Source organism: Carassius gibelio, chromosome B8 (genome assembly GCF_023724105.1).
Source record: "Carassius gibelio isolate Cgi1373 ecotype wild population from Czech Republic chromosome B8, carGib1.2-hapl.c, whole genome shotgun sequence".
Classification (NCBI taxonomy): domain Eukaryota; kingdom Metazoa; phylum Chordata; class Actinopteri; order Cypriniformes; family Cyprinidae; genus Carassius; species Carassius gibelio.
In genome coordinates, this window is record NC_068403.1 from 18,887,842 (window position 1) to 18,906,583 (window position 18,742).

The 18,742-nt window shown below is 37.5% G+C and overlaps 1 protein-coding gene across 2 annotated transcripts in view; it reads left to right on the plus strand.

The window, feature by feature from the left end:
* The window catches only part of LOC127964064 (nuclear receptor corepressor 2), a 116,895-nt gene that overhangs the window by 11,557 nt on the left and 86,596 nt on the right, over window positions 1–18,742 (plus strand). The gene's annotated exons all lie outside the window — the stretch shown is intronic.

The following is an 18,742-nucleotide window of genomic DNA, read 5'->3' on the forward strand; positions in this document are numbered from 1 at the left end:
TGAAGACAGAGGTGTAAAGCCCTCCCCCCCCCTTAGGAATTTCAGTCTGGTTCTGCTGGGGGGGGGGGGGGGGTATGGGGGGGGGGTTGTTCTATTGGTGTTAATGTTGAAAGCTGTTGTGTGAACAAGTTGGTTGGTTGGTTATCTTGCTTGGTTCTTGTGGCACTAGAACTGATTTATGACTTCCTGAGGAGTTCGGCTCTCGTGTTTCAATGCATACAGCTTTGATAGACTCTTTAATTTGTCTGGTTCGACTCATTTCTGTTACAATATAAACATAAATAAATAATAATAAAAAACTCAAGCTCACTGGAGATAAATAAATTGTCAGTGATTAAATAAGAACAAAAAAACTAATTACAAGCAATCATCATTATTAGCATTATCATTACTTATATATTTATTTGCTTCTTATTATGGTTACAAAAGTGATTTAGTCAAGAGCAGTGAGAGATTTTCATGAATGGCAGACAGGACGAATATTGGACAGCTTCCCCTTTAAGACTGAAGTCCAGATCCTATATACTGTTACATATGCACTTTCTCTCGCAACTGTTTACATTCCCTCAGGACCTTAATGAATGTGTTTATGTGAGGATACTTGCATTTGGACGCATATAAGTGTTTATGCAATGGTTCAAAGCCAATAATGCGGCAAAAATGCTCACAAGCTCTATTAGCAGCTGATGCAAAGCCCCTATTTTACAAATAATAATGCAGCCAGGAGATGGTGTAATTCAATGAGTGGTTTCCACATTTTTTTAAAACTTAAATGCATGAAAATAATATTTTCTATCACTTTGTTTTTCACTCTTGAAATTACCTGCATACTAAATAATCTGTCCCTCCGGTATCGGCTCCGATCCTGGCATTTTCTGCAGATCGGGTATCAGACAGATCCTGTGTATACTATTCTGTGTTATTGTTGAGCCCCATGAAAGGCACAAAAACATTATAAATCACCAAAACGTTTTCAAGAACATATTTGAGGTGTTCTGAAGCTGTTCAATAGTTTAGTGTGAGGTACAGATTAATATTGAAGTCATTAAATTAAGTTCACATAGGCCCCATTTACACTGCATGATTCAAGTGATCCAATTCCGATTTTTTCCTTTCATGTGGTACAGATCGGATATGACCAGTGAACATGTAAGCAGGAAAAAACCGCATGGATTCCGATGTTCTCAGATCGGATTCAGGCCTCATTCATATGTGGTAATAAATCGGAATAGAACAAAATAAAAAATTAAAGACTGCAAGTGACGTCGCTAACGGAAGTGCAAGTGTCTGAGAGTGCAAGTCTGAGAGTGCAAGTGCAAGTCTGCAGCCAGACCCTTCTCAAAACTTCTCACACAGCTACTGTTCCGCCAACAATCCCGAGCGTCTTTTGTGCTTCACCTTGTGCCTTCGTGCAGGGGCAGTCCTTATATCGAGTCCTGATATGTGAGTTTGAGAGAGAATGCACGCATTGGCGATAATGCATATACGGGCATTATGTTAAAATTTGGACAGTGCAAAAAAGGTGCTCAAACTTTATATTTATTCTACAGATATAAATATTTTACGTGTGGCATCGTTGCATCGTATCTAGGGCTGGGTAAAAAAATCGATTTTTCGATTAATCGTTTTTTAAAATGTGGTCGATTCAAAATCGATTCCCAAAGGCCATGAATCGATTTTTTTCCATATTTATTTCCGCAGACATTGAACGTAAGATTAGCATTAATCTAATTACAAATCTTCTCCACTAGATGTCACCCTCTTATGTGCCTTGTGCGATGTTACCAACGAACCTATCATTCATTCATTCAGTTTAAAGCAGTGGTTCCGTCACGAATTCAAATGCGGCTCACCCTATGCTGAACACATTTTCTGCAATGTGCGTCAGGTCATGCTCCCGTTCGCGTCTTACAGACTGCATCTTAAAGCTTCCGAGTCCGCTATGGACCGCTATGCAGGCTTGATGTAAACATCGCCATCGGAGAGTGTGTACCGAGTCTGAGCAGACAACCGCGCTGACAGGTGCGCGTGGTCAGTTGTCTTCAAAAGCACAATTGCACATGTTCAGGCAGTGTGAAGAAGCCCATTGGTAATCGAACCAATCGGGCCGGGCTCGGGCTTGTGCCGTAAATGAGCGGTCATGTAATGTGTTTCGATTAGCGCGAGAAAGATGCGAAAATGTATTCTGAGTAGTTGAAACGGAGGCTTGCTTCTAACGATTACGTTTTGGTGGCACCAGCAACTAAAGCAAGGTCTGAGGTTTGGAAAAGTTTTGACCTTGTTTATAATGAGAATAATGAGTGAATAGGTTCTGCTCTGTGTGTGTGCATTTCGGATGGGTTAAATGCAGAGCACAAATTCTGAGTATGGGTCACCATACTTGGCTGAATGTCACTTTCACTTTTCACTTTTCACTTCACATAATGAAGCACCATCAGTGAGCGCAGGAGCGCGCTGAAGACATCTACAGTGGATTCAATCATTTTCCTCCACAAAAACACTTAGGCCTTACCTAATCTTGGTGAGTAAATGTTTTTCAAATAATAACTAAATATTATTTGAGTCTTAAATGCATAATGTAGACAGAGTAGCTAATGTATTAGCTAATGTTGACATTATTATTTTATTATGGCAGCTGCTATGGCGAAGCAAATCCGGCAGAGCCTTTATCTTAATTCATTTCATTATTGCCAAATACCCATCTTAATTTAGAATTTATCGGAATTCAATTTTTTAATAAAGACTTGTTTTCATTGGTGCGTTGGCCTATTTATATGCTAAATGAGCCTATACCTAGGGCTATTTATAGAGTGCTGAGATGTTACGATGTTACAGAGGACTTATTTTATTTCTTTGTTCAAACTTCCAAGTGGCCTATTACGTTAGTCATGTATAAATTATGTTAAACCATGTATAAATGACTCATTCCTGACAAAAGGCAAAAGAGCTGTGTGCTGCATACATTTGAATAATGTCGGGTTGTAAATGGGTTCGGGCTTTTAAAAAGCTGTCAATCAAAATGTACGTGTCGGGCTCGGGACATGTCGGGCTTAACTTTTAAGGCCCGATTACAGCTCTAATAGAAAATCGAATCGAAAATCGAAATCGAATGGAGAATCGAAATCGAATCGATTTGAGAGCTTGTGAATGGAAATCGAATCGATCTGGAACATCTGAATCGATACCCAGCCCTAATCGTATCGTCAGACATCGTATCGACGTATCAGTCCATATTGATGAATCGTTACACCCCTATTTAGCAGACTTACAGTGCATTCATGCTATACAAATGTATGATTTTTTTTTACCAGTATGTGTGTTCCCTGGGAATCGAACCCATTACCTTTTGCGCAGCTAATGCAAGGCTCTACCGCTGAACCACAGGAACACTACCATTAATCTTGCAAAATATTGTTACAATATAAAATAATGGTTTCTATTAATTTTTTGTGATGCAAAGCTGAATTTCCATCAACCATTACTCTGGTATAAAGTGTCACATGATCATTAAGAAATCATTCTAATATGCTGATTTTTTTATGTGAATGATCAATATTGGCAACAGTCAGGGGCGATTCTAGGATTTTTTCAACTGGGGGGCACAAGAGGGGCCACGATTAATACAGAGGGGCCAATCTTGTGTTGTTTGAACTAGGGATGTCAAATTTCGATTATTTCCATGATCGATCGTCGTTTAAATTAACGATCAATTAATCGATTAATCGTTAACCATAATACTGCAAAATGCGTCTATTGCAGGCACGCAGTCAGCGGTATGACAGGATGTGCAAAAGCCACACACACACACAAAACGCTTTCTCACTTGAATTAAAGAGGTTTTAGTCTGAATAAAATGCTAGTAGCAGGATTATAAAATGAATAGATGCGATTATGATCATTTGATAAAATGAAGAGAGCGCGCCATACTTTTGAGGTCATTTTACTTTGTTGACAGTTTCCAATCCCGCACGGAGAACGCTGAACGCGCATCTTTAAATGGTTTTGTGGTGCTCGTTGTTGTATTTTAAAGCACAATTGCAATGTTTTCAACTGACATTATTGTATAAAATTATCCGAACTACATCGGCGCTGCTGCACCAAAACACAGTTGCTCACATTAATTTGATCCTGCTGGATTCTGTCCTAGAAAATGTCTGATTTTTAAAAATCCGGCATACAGCGCATTAGATCGTGACAGTGCATGCGTGCAGACGAGGATGAGCGAGCGCGGCTTTGGCTAGATTTATTTGGAGGTTATTGCTCATATCTCATTCGGCACAAATCGAAATGTTTCCATATTCGCAATGTATTTGAATGTTAAACTATTATTTATAATGTAAACTAGGCTTGTACTTAACACGCATTCGCATATAGACGGAAAAGATGATCCTCTTCATATGAGCAAAAACGTCCTTGGCATAACAGCAGAGTGGACCGGTATACTACGGTCTATTTAAACTGAATGCTCCAGGAATGTGTCGGTCACAGCGCCTATTAATCGCTGTTTTGAATCCAGCAATTATTTATTTAGAAATGATAAGATCTGATTATGACAAGTGTGGTATAAAAGCTTTGTTTATTAGAGGAATAATAGGTTAACTGGAAAATGTTAGATCGCGACCATGCTTTTGGACCCCATAGTCTTCATTTACGCGGCTTTGTTCTGGTTTGCCGGTTGGTCACGAATTTCCACAAATTCAGTATATTTAGGCATTGTTTCTTTTCCTAAATCTTCATAGTCTAACCCTCTAATTTCCCAGGTTTATTTTATTATCTTTCGCTTTTAATAACTGTTTTCGCATCTCTTACTGTGGTAAACATGGGAAGGGAAATTAAAGATTTCATGAATTAAGAATTCGTTCGATTTATTAATTTGTTCCCTTATTTCACTTAAATCATGGGTTATTTAGGGAACAAAATTAATGAAACATGGACAATTGCCACATTAATAATTCGTAGGAATGAATTAACAAGTTGTAGGAATGAATAGACTACCTGTCCTGTCACTGTGTCCCGCAGCCCTGCAAAGCGCACGATATAAAACAGTTATCTGATGAAATGATTAGTAACTACATTTCTATTGCATTTAATGTTGAAGAACTTTTATGTTGTTTCTATTTTAATGTACTTTAAAGTTTAAATCACATTAAAAGCTTAATTTGTACATTGTGAATGAATGATGATGCTTTTATATATCGTCACCGTCACTCGCAGCCGCTCGCACGTGTTGAGTGCGCATGAGCCGCACGCAGCCCAACATTGAATCGGTTAACTGACCATCGATAGCCTTAATTGATTGCATCTCTTATCGACAATTAATCGATCATCGATTAATCGTTGACATCCCTAGTTTGAACTGTAGGGCTCTAGCTATCGATTCTTTTTGTAATCGATTAATCTAGCACTTAATCGATCGATTAATCGAGTAATCGGATAAAACAATTTGTGTGTGTTTTTGAACAACCAAAACAAATAATGCATAACAAAAATGATGTGGCTGTAAAAAGAACAAGCATTTGGCTTTTATTTCTCAACAGAGTAAAATGTACGTGTGTGTGTGTGTGTGCGTGCGTGCGTGTGTTTGTGTGTGTGTGAAGGGGTTCTTTTTTTAGGCTATACTCTCTTGCAATTGAACGTGATAGTTACGTTTACTACTTTAAAACGTCATCAAAGTTAAACATCATATCTAGTCAAACCGCATCACGACATCGCTACAAATGCAGTATGGGATTAAAATCAGCGAACATCAATAGGCTTAGACTACGATGCTTGGTGAAACAGCATAGAGTGGATGTCTTCTGTTCAGATGCTGAATCATGGAAGATGTGCTGTTGTGGTATGCCAGCTCTATTTTGCAGTAGAGACACTGCACCTTGTTCTCTTCTTTATTAAGTGTGTAATGATCCCACACTTTAGACAATTTCTGCCGTTTAATTATAGATCTATTCTCCGCCATCGCGCCAACTAAATTCAAAAGGTCCGTGTGAATAAACGGTCCGTGTGACACAATCAAATCCCTGCGCCGCACGTATAGTGCGCGTTATAGGAATTTAACGAGGCTTCGAGGCAGAGTTTTTGCCTCGAGGAATTTTTGTAATCGAGTAACTCGAGTAACTCGAGGAATCGTTTCAGCCCTATTGAACTGTATATACAAATCATTTCAAGAGTTCAGTAACCTTTAAAATCAGTAATAAACAGTGATACCCTATTATATTTTAATAGCAGTTATTCACTGCTCTTAATAAAAAAAAAAATCAAATACAGTTTGCATTAACTTTTCACTTTACAAAAGTGAAAGAAAAACTGTAATAAATAAAATAATCCAATGTATGAATAGTGTACAACTCACAACTAATAATAATATAATATATTTATAATAGCCTTATATAATATATATATATATATATATATATATATATATATATATATATATATATATATATATATATATATATATATATATAATAGCCTTATTTATATAAATGCAGAATAACATTAATAATTCATAGAAACAAATACACAATTAATTAATGTAACTAATATAAATTTAATATAATTTCATAATGTTTTTGTTTATTATCCACATCCCATTCAATTTGCATAGCAGCAGTTGCAGTAAATTTGCATTGATGAATAAACAAAATCTACTTATGTCAAGGCTTATTAATCTTGAGCATATTGATTTAAAAATATAATATATCCATACTTTGTTAGAAAGCTCCTTGTTCAAAAAGGTAGCTTTAGTTTAACATGTAAAATATGTGGATCATATAAAACAGTTTAGAATAGCTTAATTAGTCCAGTATTATTTTAGTATTAGTTATTTATTTTGCTATTTAATCATGCATTAAATAATTATGTATGATTTACATAATTATTTAAAAAGTAAATCATAACGCAGTAAACCCCTTTTACATTCAGCATCAGAGGAGCATAGTAAATATAATGATTAGCATCTTGGTCTGCTCTAGGAGATAACATCGTCATCGAACCTGGTCTGTCTAACACCGAAAAACGTTAACGTTAGTACCAAACACTTCTTGCACTGCAACAACTCGCTTTTTAAAATAGGTGCTTTTTTCGTTGGAAAACAGAAAACAGACCTATTCTTGGTCCTCGTTGAGAAGGATCGCGATGCAGTCATGAGTTGTTTACTAAACTGAAAGATTATAATTTGAATTTGTGAGTGACAGACAAGTAGAAGGGTGGGGGCACACTGGGGGGACAATCAGTTTTCAGGAGGGGCCAGTGCCCCCATGGCCCCTCCCCTGGCTATGCCACTGGCAACAGTTGTGCTGCCAAATATTTTTTGTAACGGGTTGCTAAAGAATCATCATCCGATGACCCCTTTAAAAACAGCTACACTTATTCATTGGGATTTAGGAAATATTTCGATGTTTACATTTGGAAGGGCTTTACGGAGTGTGCTAGAATGTAGACGGATGTTACGCTCTTCAGAGCATTATGTTAAGCAATGATGATGTCATGCTAACAGAATGCCAGAGGGTTGTTTGGTATACCTGAAAAAACAGCACAAGAGCAAAAGCAGCTATTACTGATCTTTTCTCACTATGTGAGTTAAGGATCTCCCGCTCTATCTTCATCTCTTACATCTCTTCACCTACTTTACTATTCATTTCTCACTCTCTCACTCTCTGTTATTTATCTTTGATGTAAATGCTGTCTGATGGTTTTAAATGTGACACTGAGGTTACAAACCGACTTTTTCCACTGTACTGTCATCCATCAGCACTATTTGATATCTGAAGGAACGTACTAGGGATACATTGAACTTTAGCCACTAAAACCATGGACAGTATGTGACACAATTGTAATGCTTGCATGATGACCAAATGGTTTCATAGGGATTTTGACTGCTTTTGTGTTTTTTTTTTTTTTTTTTTTTTTTTTTTTTTGCACATTTGAGATAAGTAACAATGATAGACAAAGAGAAAATGAGAAATTTGGGTCAGTGAGTAAAGATCTCTCTCTCTCTCTCTCTCTCTCACACACACACACACACACACACACACACACATATTCAGCAAGCGTCAAGCAGAGATGGAGTAAGAGATTGAGGGGCAGTGGAGTGGAGATTGTGAGCTGTTGAGAGTAACCCTCCGTAACCATGACCCTTGGTTTCATATCTGCACAAAAGGAGACAGCCTTTGAGACAAAAGAAGTTTGAGAATTGGGACTGTCCTAATTCCGAAGGCTTCTCACCAGTCCATCTCTAATATCCATTTATAGCATTACTGTAAAGTTCTCTTCTGTGATATCTCTCTATAGACTGTGGAGGATGTGAGCGCTTGGCTCAGGAGGAAATTCCAGACTGCTAAGAAGAGGCTTGCAGGTTATTGATGGTGGAATCTCATTTTCTGCTCGGCCGCTGCTGAAAAATGGCTGTCTGAAGCAGCTTTGGCAGACAAAAGGTAGCTTTACCGACAGCCAGCAGGAGTGTGTTTGTGGTTTGAAGAGCTAGGAGAAAGACTACTGGTGTTCCCCTACTAACTGTGTGTGTGTGTGTGTGTGTGTGTGTGTGTTTTGGTGATAGGAAATGTTTATCAGCTGCACACACACACCTGATGCAACGCTCATTCATTCTGTAGGAGGAATCAAGACTTATACATTAGGGCTGCAACAAACGATTATTTTGATAATTCATCTAACGATTATAAGAATGAGTAATCGACTAATCATCTATTATTTTGCTGATTAATCAGTAGACATTTGATTATTCAGCTTTTGCAATTAGTTAAAATATTGAGTTATACATATTCTAACAAATAAATTAAGGTAATCACTTTCACACAGCGTTTGTAAGTCATATTATGTAATTACAATTATACAATTAATTTATACAAATAAATATATTTGGTACACAAAATTAGATGGCAGAGAAACTCTTTTTCATAATTTAATTAGCTATATGAGAAAGTAGCTAAATGACACATCAATCTGCCTAAAATCTCTTTTCATAAGTCATATGGATAAGAAACAAAATAAAGGTTAAGTGATAAAACGTTTTATTTTTAGATAACTATTTTCACGACATAATCTCTCTTAAAATACCTTATAGGGTTAAGATAATCAAAACAGTCCTGAGCTAGATCAAGCTTTGATCTCTGCAAAGCAAACTAGTGTCACATCACATACACAGAACTGTAAAGATACGTAAACCCGTCAAAATAAAAGTCAGGTTAAAGACTATTGTTCAGCAGAATGTACATAGCCTACTACAAAAAAAAACAAACAAACAAAAAAAAACAATTTTTTTTTTAAGGTTTAATCACACAACATTTCTTCCATGTTTTATTTTTAATAGTAAATCCCCTTTGTTTACCAAAAAGTTAAGTTAATTTTCAATAATTAAAAGATAAATTAAATTAATGTTTTATGTGTTTAATGTTTAATGTGCATCTCAGAAAATGCTTTATTTAAAACCCCAACTGAATGGCACTTAAATGCACTTAATTCATCTGTCAACTTTGTCATTGTTCACAGTACAAGTACAGGACTGAGAAACAATGGGTAATAATTAAATGTTTATTTTTGATGTATGCATTGCATTCCATGCATTTAAATAATAATAAAAAAAAAATTCTTAGTTGTTCATTTTAAGAGACCCAGGAGTCTTATTTTCTCTTGCATAATATTGCACTTTTTTAAATAAAAAACATTTTATCCGATTACTCAATTAATCGATGGAATTTTTTGGAAAATATTCGATAGCTACAGCCCTAAGTCTGACTGAACTCAATCAGTTTTAAAGTTCTTGTAAACATAATATACTTACATAATGGACTTATTTGGCCACTTTTTTTATGTCCTAGTTTAAAGCGATTCCGTTTCATACTAGCATGTCAGAGGAGTATGATTATATGTTGTATATTTTTTAAACAATTGTACAAAACCAATTTATTTCCCTTTGATTGGTTTGCTTCTATCAAAGTAAAAATGAAGCATTCCGAGTTACTGGCGTTTGTACCACTGTGTCTGTGTGTGCATACATATACAGGAATCTAGCATCACTCTGTGTACAGGCTGTCTACATCCTGTGTTATCTCTCTAGCTAGTTTTGTGTGCTCTACCCAGCCATCACAGATGTGTGGAAGCACCTTGTGGTTCACTATGTGACCTTGATCAAAACAGTTGTGGTATTGCTCTTTCACACAAAGACTCTGATCGTCAGTGATGTAGGCGGAGAGGATTAGTGTAGATTATCCTGCACATTATTGGTAAGTCATTCACTCTGCTGTTATACAACACAAATGCTTCTCCTCTGTGTGCGCGTGTGCTTGTAAAAGACCAGGCTGTATGCTTGCTTCTGTATGTATTCGTTGTATGAGCGATTTGTAGGCCTGTTTTAGATTGGCTTGTTTACACCCAGGTTGTGTTCACACGTGCTGTTTGGGGATCTTCTGTGTGGTCATGTTGGTTTTTGTCAAAACACGACTGATGAATACAGTCTAGGAATTGATGTACAAGTGGGTTGGGGTTGGTCTGTGCTCGTGTGTTTTTAGAGATGGGGGATGGGTCAGAGATCTATGTATTTGGAAGCAGAGTGGAAATACTATGTCAGGATGTTGGGTTGTTAGCCAGTGTGCTGTGAATGTGCGGTTAGTGTTACTGGACACTGAAACAGTAGGGAATGAAGGGATTTCCCGTGGTTTGGGATGCAGCTTTAAAATCCAGACTGAATATTAGCTTGTCACAGAGCATTTGTCTTTGATTGATAAATCAATATGGCTTAATAATAATAATTAGAGATGCACTGAAATGAAAACAATTTTTAATAATCCTTTATTAAATTATATAAAAATAAGATTTTTTTAATGAACTAAATTTTAATGATACAGAATTAAAAGAATACAAGATCATAAAATAACCACACTTTTATTGAAAGTAAAACAATAAAATTGGACAGAAAATATATTAATATTAAATATCAATATTTTTATTCAGTTCTATGCAACATAATCAGATTTACCTTTTTTTTTTTTTTTTTTTTTTTTTTTTAACTACTCAAATAATATATAGTCTTAAAAGCTAGTATTGTCAGAGGTTGTGCATGCCATATTTTTGCCATGTTTTGGCCAAATACTGAAAATGGCATTTTTGTCTCATAGTTTTTGGCAGCTGAAATTTCATGCTGTATTCAACCTGTATTTTGCGTACAGTAAACTTTAGTGTGAAGTCGCATGACTTGCCATTACTTTGCTTTTTTACTAGGGATGTTAACTGGTTAACCGTTAACAGACCTTAAGAAATTTGACCAATTAATACAATCAGTAAAACTGTTTAAAACGTGATTTTTATTCCCAGTAATTTATCAAAATATTCAAAAAAGTTTGCTGCATGGTTAAAATACGCCACACATATTAAAGAAAATGTTTTTTAGAGGGAAAAAAAGTTACATTTGGTTATTTCATTCAGAAATAGGCTTAATGCAGATGTGAAATGTTTACAAACATTATAATAAACACTGTTAACATAGCTAGGCTATTTTAGTTCCCCTCTCTCCACATCAAATCCTTTCAATTAACAGTATTAAGAAAAGAACAAATGGTAAATGGTAAAAAAAAATGGTAACGATCGGCCGATCGTGATCGGAGCACCCCTACCATCCAAAGCGCTTTACAAATTGCCTCACATTCACCCATTCACACAACTCATTCATACACCGAGTCACCGACGGTGGTGGTGTCAGCCATGCAAGGCGCCATCCAGCTCGTCAGGAGCAGCTGGGGTTAGGTGTCTTGCTCAAGGGGATTGAACTAAGATAAAGACAAGTAAAAAATAAGTCAAGTAAAAGCTATACAATAAGAGCAGAAAAAAAATCTGGAAGATAAAAAATATGAAATACAAAATAAACATGAACATTAACTCTACATTTGTGCAGAATATGTAAAGTAGGGGAGTGCAAATGTTCTCAGTTGAAACTTAAATTGTACATTTCTGAACATTGTGCAAACATTGAGGAGCCAGTGCAAAAGCTTTCAGTCTGGGATGTGTGAATATAGCAGCCTGAGTTGTGTGTTAATGTAACACGTGTGAAACAACACGTGTGTGTATGGTGTTTATTTTTGTATGTCAAGCGTAATGTCCATGGGCGTAGAAGCCCTGATGGGTCATGGGTATCAATGTAAAGAAACTGTATTTGTGGCATGAGGTCCTGGTCCTGATGGACTGCAGTCTTCTGCCAGATGTGAGTGCTTCAAAGAGTTTGTGTCCAGGGTGAGAAGTGTCAGCCACAAACTTAACTGCCCACTTCAGGGTCCTGGAAGTGTACAGGTCCTGAAGAGATGGAAGGTTGCATCCGATTACCTTCTCAGCAGAGCAGATGACATGTTGCAGTCTGCCTTTGTCTTTGATGGAATGATGGAAGTGTAGAAGTGAACAATCATTGTCTTTGGCAGGTTGAATTTCTTCAGCTGCCTCAGGAAGTACATCCTCTGCTGTGCTTTTTTTAAATTAGAAAGCTGATGTTTAACTCCCACTTGAGGTCCTGGGTGATGATGGTGCCCAGGAAGCGGACAGAATCCACAGTTTCTACTGAGGAGTTACACAGGATAATGGGGGCAGGTGGGGCTGGTTCATCTTGAAGTCAATCCCCATCTCCACTGTTTTTACAGCATTGAGCTCCAGGTTGTGCTGATTGCACCATGTCACCAGAGCCCCTTGCACACTGCCATTCCGGCAAATACAGGGGTAAAGTATTCCTGTAATTGTTTCCTGGTCGTTAGATTTGGCACTTTCACACTGCCAGTGATGACCCGGTATATGTGCGTGCTTTCACACACAACCCTTGAAGATCCCGTAACGACACGTGACATCAGCGTATGACGTGTAATGTACGAGTCGACAACGCTTGGCACGTTATACTTTAACTTAAGCAAGCAAACGATCTCGGCGTCAGCGTGGAAAGTGAGGAACTAACTGATCTCTGCTTCATTACAGTTTGCCCATATGTTTTCGTCGCGAATGTTGATCTTCCTTCAAAACAGCCGGTAAAAGAGTCGCGCGATAACGCGCGTCATCACTTCGATACGGAATTAGATCTGGCTTTTGTTCATACAGCGCTCGTTCCGGATCGATTACCGCAATGTTACTAGGTCCCCGACCCGGGTTCGATTCGGTAATCAATTCCGGGACGTGGTTGCTTTCACACAGAAGGCGACCAGGCAATGTTACGGGAATATTGCGGGTCTGACGTGCAGTGTGAAAGGGGTTCAGATGGTCAATCTCCCACCTATAGGCAGAGTCATCCCCATCAGAGATGAGCCCAATGAGGGTGGTGTTTGACAGACTCGTGACTGGAGCTGCAGCTGTTGGTGTACAGGGAGGAGAGGAGAGGAGAGGAGAGGAGAGGAGAGGAGAGGAGGAAGAACACAGCCTTGAGGGGAGCCAGTACTGATGTTTCCACATTCACACATGCTTTAAGGTGATGCAAATACTTGCAGTGTTGGGCTAGTTACTCAAAGAATGTAATATATTACTTATTACTAGTCATTCCTTTCAAAAGTAATGTTTTTACTTATTACTTTCTGGCAACAGTAATTAGTAAAACTACTAGTTAGATTACTTTTTCACACCCCACAGAAGTTGTAACTGTGTATCTTCCACACAAAATTCTTCTGGAATGTTTCTAACAACATATTCTGCCTCATCATTTGACTAAAATCCACATAGGATCGTAGTCAGAAGTTATTACAAACACTCAATAGTGACAGATGGTGACATTCAAGTAGAAGTGTTGTATTAATCTCATTAATTGTCAAGTGTAGCTTGAAGCTAATTGTGATTTCTGTTACCCATATATGATTATATTTCATTATGTATTTTATCAAATAATACAAGTTTGTAAGAAACTGTTTAAAGGGTTAGTTCACTTAAAAATGAAAATGTGATGTTTATCTGCTTACCCAGAGGACATCCAAGATGTAGGAGACTTTGTTTCTTCAGTAGAACACAAACAAAGATTTTTTACTCAAACCGCTGTAGTCTTTTCAGTTATAAAATAATGGAAGAGATAAAATGAAACAAACAAAACCAAATTAAACCCTGCAGCTTGTGATGATACATTGATGTGTAAAGACACGAAACGATCAGTCTATGCAAGAAACTTGTTTGTTTTTTTGATTCTCAAAGCCGTGATTCCCATTTTCTTCTATTATATGACTGACAGACTACAACGGTTTGAGTTAAAAATCTTTGTTTTTTCTTTTGTTTCACTGACATCTTGGATGCCCTGGGGGTAAGCAGATAAACATCAAATTTTCATTTTTGGTTCAGCTATCCCTTGAATTTTTCAAAAAGGTTTTTAATTATAGTAATATAATGTACAGGTAAACAATGAGTCTGCACACCAGAAAATGCTCCTTAGCAATTTTAATGATTGTAACGTTTCGGGTCCAAGCCCTTCATCAGGCATGCATGTCTGATGAAGGGCTTGGACCCGAAACGTTACACGTGGTGAGCAATCATTAAAATTGCTAAGGAGCATTTTCTGGTGTGCGGACTCATTGTTTACCTTTGCAACTACTTGTCTGCCCAGCACCCAGTTTTAAGGTTTAGGATGTGCGTGCTGTACCTTTGAATTCTAGTAATATAATGTACCCCATGCTGATCAGAGTAAAGTAAAGCCACAACAGTGTTCAGATCATCTTTTTTTCAGACAGCAATATTTCTATCTGCTGAATGTAAGCTTTTCCATATTCAAGGCTTGTCTGCTGCACTGGGGACATCACAATAAATATAGGGATTGTTGGATTTTAAAAAAGTACCATATAAGTCAGCGCTGTTTATATATCTCAGCAACCTTATCATTGTGTATCAAATTCAGCCGCGTCTCACTGGATCTAGGAGCACTGTTGCCTACTGTTCTGTGCTGATAAACGGTCTGTGTTGCACATTTCAAACGTAGCATGGTTTAGTTTCACTTTCGTTTTGTTTGCTGTTAGATTTTTCTCAAATGCAACATAAATGACCGCGCTTATGAGTTGGACAACACCGTGGTTGCACCAGTGCGACAACTCTCAAAAATTAGTCACACCAGCAGAAAAAATTGTCCCAGTCTAGAGCCCTGTAATGAGCTGCTCACATGTAAGAAAACAGTGTCACGCAGCACATATATTTATTTATAAAATCAAATTCCAATTTCATAATTGTATTAAGCCATATTGCAGTTTCAGTTTTATTTTGATTAATCGTGTAGCCCATACTGTTTATCAGCCTTTTCACATTTGGCATACATTCAGAAAATCCTTAAAAATGAATTATGGTGTGGTTTATCAGCAGTGTTGAAAGGCAGATGGCTGATGACCTGATTTGAAGGTGGATATAAGCATATATTGCTCTGAATGTAATTTTGCACAGAGCTGTAGGCATTTGACTCGAGTCCAGGGATTAAAGTGACGCAGGAGTTTAACAGTGTTTTAGGAGGGGGAGGGTGTTTTTATTCACAGCCCGTCACAGAGGTCAGACAGCTGCCCTGCATCATGATCCCAAATAACCTACAGGGGCCACTGGCTGAAAGAACAATGGAAAGGTCAGATGAGAGGGGACAGAGGGAGGAAAGGGTGAGTAGGGGTGTTACTGAGGAGAGAGCAGAAAGAGGCACTGAAAAAGGAAAATACAGTCTGTCTTGTCACACACACACACACACACACACACACACACACACACACACAGGGAATGTTTTTAAAATCAGGCCCACTGTAGGCACAGTGGTCATAGTCACGGTGCAAGGGAGCAGCAGTAATATGCAAACTTTGTTTATGAGCATGGATTTAGGTGAAGGTGTATTCCCAAAAAGCTGTCATAAGCTGGGTTTGAAATTAACTTTTTCAGCTAATTTGGCTACTAATTTTTTTAGTTACCGCCCATTCATAACTTCTACTAGCCAAATAATGTAATACATAAATAACCAAAAACAGTATATAGTATTTTTTCACAACTGGAGTAGACACTGTGTGAGTCTTCAGGCATTTTTTGGACATTGCTTTAATGCAAAGGAAGCGCGCCCTTCACACCGTTATTTGTTGCATAGTGACAGGTACAGGACTGTATTGGGGTTAAAATTCAGCCCTGGCCAAATCCAGCTCAACCGACCCACAAATTCCCCGGGAATGTTTTGCTGAAATATTTAAACTCTGCGTTAGGGCTGGGCGATGTGGAGACAAAAATATATCTCAATATATTTTGCTATATCTTGATATATGATATATAACTCGATATCTTTACAGGAAAAATAACCCCCCAAAAACTACTGCTAAAACAAATATGCCAAATAATACGTTTAGGGCCCTATGAAATTTTTTTATTTTTTTCTTCACCATATGTTTTATTGTTACCTAATTCTGTGTATTTACATTTTTCTGGTTATCAAATGAAGGCATAAAACATTCATTTAATTTATCTTTTAATAAATTAAAAGACGCGCTTCTGTGTTTGTTACAAACGTCATTGTCATTAACACAGACACGCAGAACATGCAGGATTCATATTTAAATAGACTTTTCCGGCTTAATATTTGCAGATATTAGTCCATATAGTGATTTGATGTGAGTGCAATGACCTACTTTTGATAAATTTTTTCAAAATTTGACAAATTCTGTGACATTGTATGTTAAACTGTAAATTCCGTTTTTATGACTGGATTCCGCCATTCCACCCGCATAGAATAATTTCTGAATTATCATATGACACTAAAGACACCTGCAGAAATTCAGCTTTGACGTCACAGGTAAAAAGTGACATTTTAAAATATATTCAGATAGAAAAACGTTATTTTAAATTGTAAAAATATTCAACATTATAAATGTTTTTACTTTATTTTTGATTAAATAAATGGAGCCTTTGTGAGCAAAAGACTTCTTTCAAAAACATGAAAAAATATTTTCAAAGCCCAGACTTTTGAAATGAATGTTATAGATTTATAAATGTTGTATGTTTGTTCTTTGATAGATAGTACATTAACTGTTGGTAATAAGTTGAACATTATTATACAGTATTATCAATAATTGTAATTATTTTTTTTAGATGGTTGCAAAAATGTGTGTGTTACAGTTTACTGTGTGGTAAACCTGCTTTCATTTGAACAGCTTCATAAATTAAACTATTAGTGATCTAGTTTTGATCTGATTTTTAACAGCCAATTTTTCCATCCTGGAACCGGAAGCTTCATTTGAGAGGGAAGAGCTGCGCATCTCAGTAAATTCATGCCTCAAGACATTGCTTTTCCCCCAGAGGATGATATACAGCCTGTCTTCAGAGGATAGAAATTAGATTGACAACATTTCTACAGTCTAAATGTGGTGTGCTAATTAATACACAACATGCTTCACAGCGAGTGTCAGATTCAAACTAACACCCAGACTGAACATTCCAGCTTAAATGCTGAAGGTGGGAAATTAGAGGTGATAATGACGTTGCTGATTGAAGTGGCATTTTGTGCTGTGGGATTATGGGAGATGTTGTGGCGTAGACGTCGGAGATGCAGATGGATGGGGACGCACACCCGGCCGCCCCACCTCATGCTGTCTCTGACATTACTGGGCCAGCAGGAGGGACCTGATCATGGCCCATCAGCTAATGCCTTTCTTCCAGCACTTACCCAAACTGCCAGGCTTCTCATTTATTACATCCATCATGACAGACAGAAGAACTGGGCTCAGCTTTTGTGAGAGTCAATAAAAGATGTCAAAACCTAAAATGTGTGAGAGAGAAATACAGTGTGGTTAATGGTAAGGCAGTTAGCGCTGGTTCTTTCCAGTTCTTTCAAACTACTCATGTGTGTTTATCAGCAGAACGAGAGGCGGAAAAAGGTAGGAAGAGAAATGTAATGCAAGAGCGAGATGGAGGGAAAAAAGGGAGAGAGTAATCATACAAAAGCCAGCCACTCCTAGAAAGGGAGAAGAAAGAGTTGGGAATGAGTGAGCACTGTGATTGAAAGAGGGAGAATGAGAGAAAAGCAAGAGAGCGAGGGGTAAGTGAGTTCATTCGTGCTGTTGGCAGGCAGCCATGAGCTTGCCTGTGGGTGTCTGTATCCGTGCCAGGGCATGTGTTTCCCCTTCTGTCTGAGGGCTTAGTCTCTCTCTCTCTCTCTCTCTCTCTCTCTCGTAGAGCGATATCTCCTTTTTTCTTTCTCATTCCACTCTCCAAGTCTCTCACTGTTCCTACTTTCCTTTCTCTCTTCCTCTTTTCTTGTAATCTTTCACTTTCTCTCCCAGTCTCTCTTTATGTCTGTCATAGCAGTTGTGGTTTTTTCGATCACAATGCTTGACGATGCCAGAAAACAGTGGTAAGTTTGTTTCCAGATTTCCACAGTTGATACTGTGCCAGTAGATCAGCCAAATTCGGACACATGTACGCTTCACACCCAATGTCTTCCTTTTTAAATAAATCTTCATTCTCTGGGACTCATCTTTGGGAGGTCGGTTTGTGAAGCCTGTCAGTCTCCAGTGATTAAAACTATAATGCCAAGGCTAATTGTAATTGTAATAACCACTTGATTTAATTGAGAGTTCATTCTGATGTACGGGAGTTTGCATTTCATGTAGTGGCCAGTTAAATACTGTAAACCTCTATCCATAGGAATCTGTGGTAGTTACACAGAAGTTCCTTCACATAGAGAAGTCCTAACTGCAAAGGCCAGTTTAGAAGAATTTATACAAGTGTGAAACCATAAGCTTCAAAGTTCTCAAATGACAGTAAAGACATTTATAAGTTTACCAAAGAT